Source organism: Petaurus breviceps, unplaced genomic scaffold (assembly GCF_028583685.1).
Source record: "Petaurus breviceps papuanus isolate PSGF00001 unplaced genomic scaffold, PetGlider_PUasm1.0 90601, whole genome shotgun sequence".
NCBI classification, from domain to species: Eukaryota; Metazoa; Chordata; class Mammalia; order Diprotodontia; family Petauridae; genus Petaurus; species Petaurus breviceps.
The window spans coordinates 155955-163116 of NW_027187282.1; the positions used below are offsets into that span (position 1 = coordinate 155955).

Consider the following 7162-nt stretch of genomic DNA (forward strand, 5'->3'; position numbering starts at 1 on the left):
CTCCATGGTAACCAGAGTCTAAGAATGCAGAGGTTGGACCTTCTGGAGAGAGAAGAGTCCTCCTGAGCAGCATGCTTCTGGGAGAAAACAGATCACTCACAGGCTCCTATAGCTGGAGGAACAGTAACAAGAGGCTCAATTTGGGAATAGGTGACCATCCATCAGTGCAGCGAGAAGCATCTCTATAGCAGCTGCCACGTGCCAGGCACCGGGCTAAGGGTTTCCACAGTATTACCTCATGTGATCCCCACATCACCCCTGGGAAGTAGGAGCTGTTGTTATCCCCATTTCACAGTTGAGGAGACCGAGTCAGACAGCATTGATGTGACTTGCCCAGGGTCACACAGCTAGTCAGTGTCTGAGAGCAGATGGGAATTCAGGTCCTCCTGACTCCAGGGCCACTGCTCTGTCCACTGTGGCACCACCAGCTAGGTGTAAGTTTGCACTATCGAAGAGAGTTGGCAGTGGCAGCAGGGGTGGGGCAGGGTCCTGAGAAGCTGCAGTTGTGCTGGCAGCTGGCTCTTCTCCCTGCTGGGACCAAGGAGCAGAAAGGGAGATGATGCTGGCCGGTCGTGATCATAGAGATGGGCAGTGCCTGGGATCCCAGTGGAGTGTCACCCTGGGGGAGCCCACCATCCCCCTCCAAGCATCTGAGAAAGATCAACATGATCTCCCTCCATGTGCTTGGTGGTCATCAGGTGTCCATTCAAAAATGAGGCCCTTGCTCTGTCCTAAGCTGTTCCTGAAGACGTCCTTGGCCATTTCTCCACACAAAGTGATGGTAGACCCACAAGCATGCACTTCCTGTGTGTAGTTTTGGCACATCCAGAGAGTGCAAACAGAGAACCTTTTGGCCATCTGACTGTGTACAGTCTAACTGGCTGGAGGGTTTACTTTTCGTTTGACCACTCAGCACTGCCTGTTGAACATGACAAGCTCCTCTTTCTTTCATTCATAATGCTGTACATTTCCCATAGAAGACATTTAGACTGAATCTGGAGTCATACAGGAGCCCCCACTGCTGTGCTCCCCACAGATTAGTGAGTCAGTGTCAGTTAGCCAGAGTTACTTAGCTTTCAGAAAAAGTCTGTGACCCACTCTCCTACAAGTCCATTTGGAGACAGGGGAAAGGGCACTCAAGTTTGGGCACTCACCCTGTTTGGATGGAAGTCCTTAGAAAGTTCATGCCCACAGGTGTACAACTCCACCCTGAGCTCACCTATTCAAGCCAGCAGAGTGTGGCATTCCCCATTCCCTGTGGTCTAACCCCTTCCCAGCCCTCCCCTTAGATTAACTCTCAGATGTGTCTAAGGGCTCTGCCCCCTCAGAGTTCCAGAGACTCTACTCTTAAAGCAGATGTTGCAATGTTTGTTGGTATATCCCAGGCTCAGCTAAGTTTTCAACCAACCTCAAAAGGTCCGATTTCATCTGATGGCTGGAAGCCCTTTGCTCCTTCCTAACTTGGGTAACTAGGTTTTTAACATCTAGCAAAGATCTGATTCAGTGCCCCCCCTTCCCCATTCAATAAGTTCCAGTGGCACAGTGGGCAGAGCCTGGGCCAGGAATCAGGAAGATGAGTCTCAGTTTCTTCATCTGCAGGATGCTGGAGAAGGAGCTGGTGAAGGAAGTGGCAAACAACGCCAGTATCTCTGCCAAGAAAACCCCAAATGGGTCACAAAGAGTGGGACATGACTGAGAAAAAACTAAACAACAAGGCATCCCAGTACCTTGAGGATTGAATGTAAAGTCCTCCGTTTAGCTTTTGAAGCCCTTTATAGCTTGAGCCTTTCCTACCTGTCCATACTCTGATCCTTATGCAAATTGCTAAATGTTTAACAACCAGCCTGCTGGAAAATGTGGGCATGGCACACTTAAGTTTATGCTACTTTATTAAAATTTTCTCCATCACTTTCTTACATCTAGACAATGAACAATCAATTGAGCTCTACTTTGTAGCATTTGCCAATTCCTGAGGTATGAATGCTCAGAATTCACCATTCATCCCAGCTTTCTCCAGCACACCCCTGTACCTTATAATAAATGCTTTTCAAGTTGACAACTAGTTTATGCCTTTGAGTAACAACTCAACAAACTGTCTGGGAATCGTTCCAACCCATTTTACACCTTCAGTTGGTTGATTGAGTAACTCAATTAAAACATGTTCTTAAATGATAAAGATACCAGAGCTCAGGGTATCTTCTTAGTTGGTGTTTGGGTGTTGAACAGATCATTCGTACAGATGTCCCCAACCCTGAGGTGAGAGAGGAAAGGAGGGGCAAACCCAAACCACTCTGCCCCTTATCTGAAGGGAAGGTAGAGAGAAGAAAGTATGGCCCCCAGAGGAGAAAGTCCTGCCTCCATCTGGTTATCTTGACTTAAGAAAGTGATGTTGAAAATGCAGATTAAAGGGCAACACCCAGAGGACTTGGGTGCATGGAGGCCCGGACTACACCTGGTCAATGTGTTGACAAGTTGATTCAACAACCTCAAGGCCATTCCCAGGCCTACCACTGCAGGGCTGGGATTTGACGGAGTTGGGTGAGAGACAAATGCAGGGCCCCTGGCACTAGCAGCAGCTACTCCTGGGACTACCAACCCACAGCCTGGAAATTTAAAAAGCACTTATCTGAACTTCCAGGGACCACGATGGCAAAGTGAACCCCAGCTGCTTCAATCCCCCGCCTCTGACCCTGAAAATACAGTAATTATTGCCCCAGAGCAAAACTTTAAACAGTAAAGGCTTGGGACCCCAAGAGGAAGGGTGTGGCTAAGGCCCTGCCTCAAAATGGGTGAAAAACACACTGCAAAGACAAAACTCTAGAATCCTATTTATTGTGAGAGGGAGGAACCAAATTCAGAAGGAGACAGTATTGACTCCACACCCACAGCTGAAGGCTCAACAGGGAATATGAACTGGTCTCAAGCACAGAAAACATTCTTAGATTAGAACTTTGAAAACCAAATTAGAGATAGAGATAAAATGAATAATTCTTTTAAAATCAAAATAATGAGACTAGAAAAACATTACAATGAAGAAAACAGCTTCTTTAAAAGAAAAATGTGTGAACTAAAAAATGAAATCTTGAGCATATGGAAAAAGAGCTTCAAAAACTAACTGAGGAAAATAATTTGCTACAAATTAGAATCAACCAAATTGAAGCTAATGACTCTTTGAGACACCAAGAATCGGTCAAACAAAACATCAAGAATGAAAAATTAGGGAAAAAAAAAGAGGTAAAATATCTCAATGGAAAAATAGCTAATCCGGAAAACACATCCAGGAGAGATAATCTGAGCATTATTGGTCTGCCAGAAAATCATGATGAAAAAATGAGCCTGAACAACATCTTTCAAGAGCTCATCCAGGAAAACTTCCCTGAGATCCTAGAAACAGAGGGTAAAATAGAAATCAATAGAATCCACCGGACACCTCCTGAAAGAGATCCCAAATTAAAAAGTCTGTGAAATGTTGTAGCCAAATTCCAGAACTATCAGGTAAAGGAAAAAAATACTGCAAGTAGCCAGAAAGAAACAATTCAAATATTGCAGAACTACAGTGAGGATTGCACAGAATCTGGCAGCTTCTACATTGAAAGATCACAGGGACTGGAATGTGATATTTCCCAAGGCAAAAGAGCTCAGGTTGCAACCAAGGATCAGCTATCCAGCGAAACTGAGCATAATCTTCCAGGCAAGGAGAAGGTCATTCAATGATATAAAGGACTTCCAGACCTTCCTGATGAAAAAGCCAGAGCTCAATGGAAAATTCAACCTCCATTTACAAGACTCAAGAGAGACATAGAAAGGTAAATAGGGGAAACACACACTCACACACAACTTGTCATTTAATAAGAGCAAACTGTTTATATCCCTATATGGGAAGCTGATACCTGATAATATTGAGAATCCTATGCTTATGGCGACATCTAAAACAGATACAGATAAATGGAGGATGTGGGTATAAATTATACCAAATGATGATAAAAAAAAAACTTATTAAGGGCTGCAAAGGGACTGAAATGGAAGAAGAGGAAAGAATGAAGCAGAAAAGCGTAAATTGTGACACACAAAGAGGCATAAAAACATTATAGTAGAGGGAAAGAAGGGAGGGAGATGAACATTATATCAGCTTCACCCTCATTGGTTTCGGTGTAAGGAGGGAATAACATAATCAGTTAAGTATAGGACTCTATCGAGAAGAGACATAAGACTGATACTGTTAGAGGGAAAGAGGGGAGGGAGAGGAGCATTGCATGAAATCTATTCTCGTCAAACTTGGACTGAGGGAGAAATAATATACTACATTAAGTATAAAAATCTATCATACCCTACAGGCAGTGGGAGGGGGGAGGGCTAAGAAATGGGGGTGGTCAGAAGGGAGGGAAGAGGTAGTAAAGTGAAAGGGTTGCAAAAGGGAGGGGGGGCTGATAAGGAAGGGATACTGAGGGAGGCAGTGATCAAAAGGAAAACTCTTAAGGAGGGGAAGGGAGAAGGAGAAAAATAAATGCATAAACAGGGGAGGGAATAGGATGGAGGGGAAGATACAGATAGTAATCATTACTGTGAATCTGAATGGGATGAAATCTCCCATAAAATGGAGGCAGATAGCACAAGGGATTAAAAACCATAATCCTACAATATGCTGTTTACAAGAAACACATTTGAAACAGGGGGATACACACAGGATAAAGGTAAAAGGCTGGAGTAGAATATATTTTACTTCAGCCAAAGTAAAAAAAAAAAGGCAGGGGTAACAATCCTGATCTCAGACAAAGCAAAAATAGATCTAATTAAAAGAAATGAGGAAGGAAACTATATCCTGCTAAAAGGCACCATGGAAAATGAAGCAATGTCATTACTAAACACTTATGCACCAAGTGGTACAGCATCCAGATTCCTAAAGGAGAAGTTAAGGGAGTTAGAGGAAGAAATAGATAGCAAAACTGTACTAGTGAGGGACTTCAATCTCTCCCTCTCTGAACTTGATAAATCTAACCTCAAAAGAAACAAGAAAGAAGGTAGGGAGGTAAATAGAATCTTAGAGAAGATACATATGGTAGACCTCTGGAGAAAACTGAATGGGGATAAAAGGGAACATACCTTCCTCTCAGCATTACATGGCACATACACAAAAACTGACCATGTACTAGGGCATAAAACCCTCACAATTCAGTGGAGAAAGGCAGAAATATTAAATGCATCCTTATTGGAGTGCCTGTTAGCGCAGGCTGCGGTGTAAAGATGGCTAAGTCTAAGAACCATACCACTCACAACCAATCACGAAAATGGCACAGAAATGGCATCAAGAAACCTAGGTCACAGAGATACGAGTCTCTGAAAGGGGTTGACCCCAAGTTTCTGAGAAACATGCGCTTTGCCAAGAAACACAATAAGAAGGGGCTGAAGAAGATGCAGGCCAACAACGCCAAAGCCATCAAGGCCCGAGCAGAGGCCATCAAGGCCCTGAGCACCAAGGCCTCCAAAGCCAAGCTCCTCAGGCACAAGATCCCCAAGGCCAGCGCCCGGCGTGCTGGCCACAAGATGGCTACCAAGCGTCCAGGTCCTAGAATTGGCATCAAACGTCCAGGCTCCAGGATCACAAAGCCTGACTCTAAGGTTGCCAGAACCACTGACCCCAAGTGTACCAAGCCCACTGACCCCAAGGCTGCCAAACCCACTGACCCCAAGGCTGCCAAGTCTGCCGCCAAGGTCAGTAAGTCAGATCCCAAGGCTACCAAATCTGGCCCCAAGGCTACCAAATCTGATGCTAAGGCCACCAAGTCTGACCCCAAGGTCACCAAGTCTGATTCCAAGGCTGCCAAGTCCGATCCCAAGGCAGCCAAGTCTGATTCTAAGGCTGCTAAGCCTGCCGAGTCCAAACCCAAAGATGCTGGGGCTAAAGCTTCTGGTCCCAAGCCTTCAAAATAGATGCTTCAGAACAGAAGGACTTGTTTAAAGCTAAAACTCCCTTTTTTCCCAGCCAGGGTATGATATTCACTATTTTGTACAAATAAAGAAAATGGTGAGTCATAAATAAGAAAAAAAAATAAATGCATCCTTATCAGATCATGATGCAATAAAAATTATATGTAATAAAGGGCCATGGAAGGTTAGACTAAAAACTAATTGTAAACTAAATAACTTAATCCTAAAGAATGAGTGGGTCAAACTACAAATTATAGAAACAACAAAAACTTCATTCAAGAGAATGGCAATAATGAGACAACATACCAAACCTTGTGGGATACAGCAAAAGTAGTCCTTAGGGGAAATTTTATATCCCCGAATGCAGATAGTAATCATAACTGTGAATCTGAATGGGATGAAATACATAAAGAAAATAAAGAAAAGAGACGTCAATAAATTGGGCATGCAACTGAAAAAGCAAGAAAAAGAACAAATTGAAAATCCCCACTTCAACACTAAATTGGAAATAATGAAAAACAAAGGAGATATTAATAAAATTGAATTTAAGAAAACTATCAAATTAATAAATAAAACTAAGAGCAGGGATTATTGTGATAGTAATGGCAATTAAAGATTCCCCTGTATTGGCTTGGTTTTCAAATTGATTGTATTAAAACCCAGAGTTTGTTAATCCCACCTGTGGGATGGGCTTGTTGATGTGAAAAGAAAGTCCTGAAGTGGGAGGAGCTGGTGATGTAGATTTGGAGAGACAAGAGAGAGGCGGAAGTTCTTTTTGGAAGCTGCACCTCGTGGAGAGAGACTAAGAGAATTGCTGGTGGCCGCTTTGAATTGCCCTGGACTTTTGAGACCTGCCCCCTGAGCTGCCAAGGACTGAGGAGACATGGCTGTTTTGCTGGTACTTTGTCTGTCTGTTTTGATGTTATTTTGCCAGATTTGTCCACTGGTGAAAGACTGTCCTGTTGAAGAAGTCCTGGAACCTGGCATTTGGTTAAGAAGGCCTGAGACTGTCCTGCAGACAGAGAGTGAATACTGTCCACTGGTGAGGGACAGTACTGAGAGTGAATACTGTCCACTGGTGAGGGACAGTACTGTTGTTGCAGGGGTCTGGAGACTGTCCGGCAGACAGAATGAATACTGTCCACTGGTGAAGGACAGTGCTGTTGTTGCAGGGGTCTGGGAGCCTTTCTGTTGGTTCAGAAGCCCTGAAGAAGGATTTTCTTGTTGTATGTTTACA

The 7162-nt window shown here is 43.9% G+C and overlaps 1 pseudogene; it reads left to right on the forward strand.

Moving 5' to 3' along the window:
* Positions 1–5211: 5211 nt before the first annotated feature.
* LOC138142620 (large ribosomal subunit protein eL29 pseudogene) lies at positions 5212–6051 on the forward strand (annotated as a pseudogene).
* The last annotated feature ends 1111 nt before the right edge of the window (positions 6052–7162 follow it).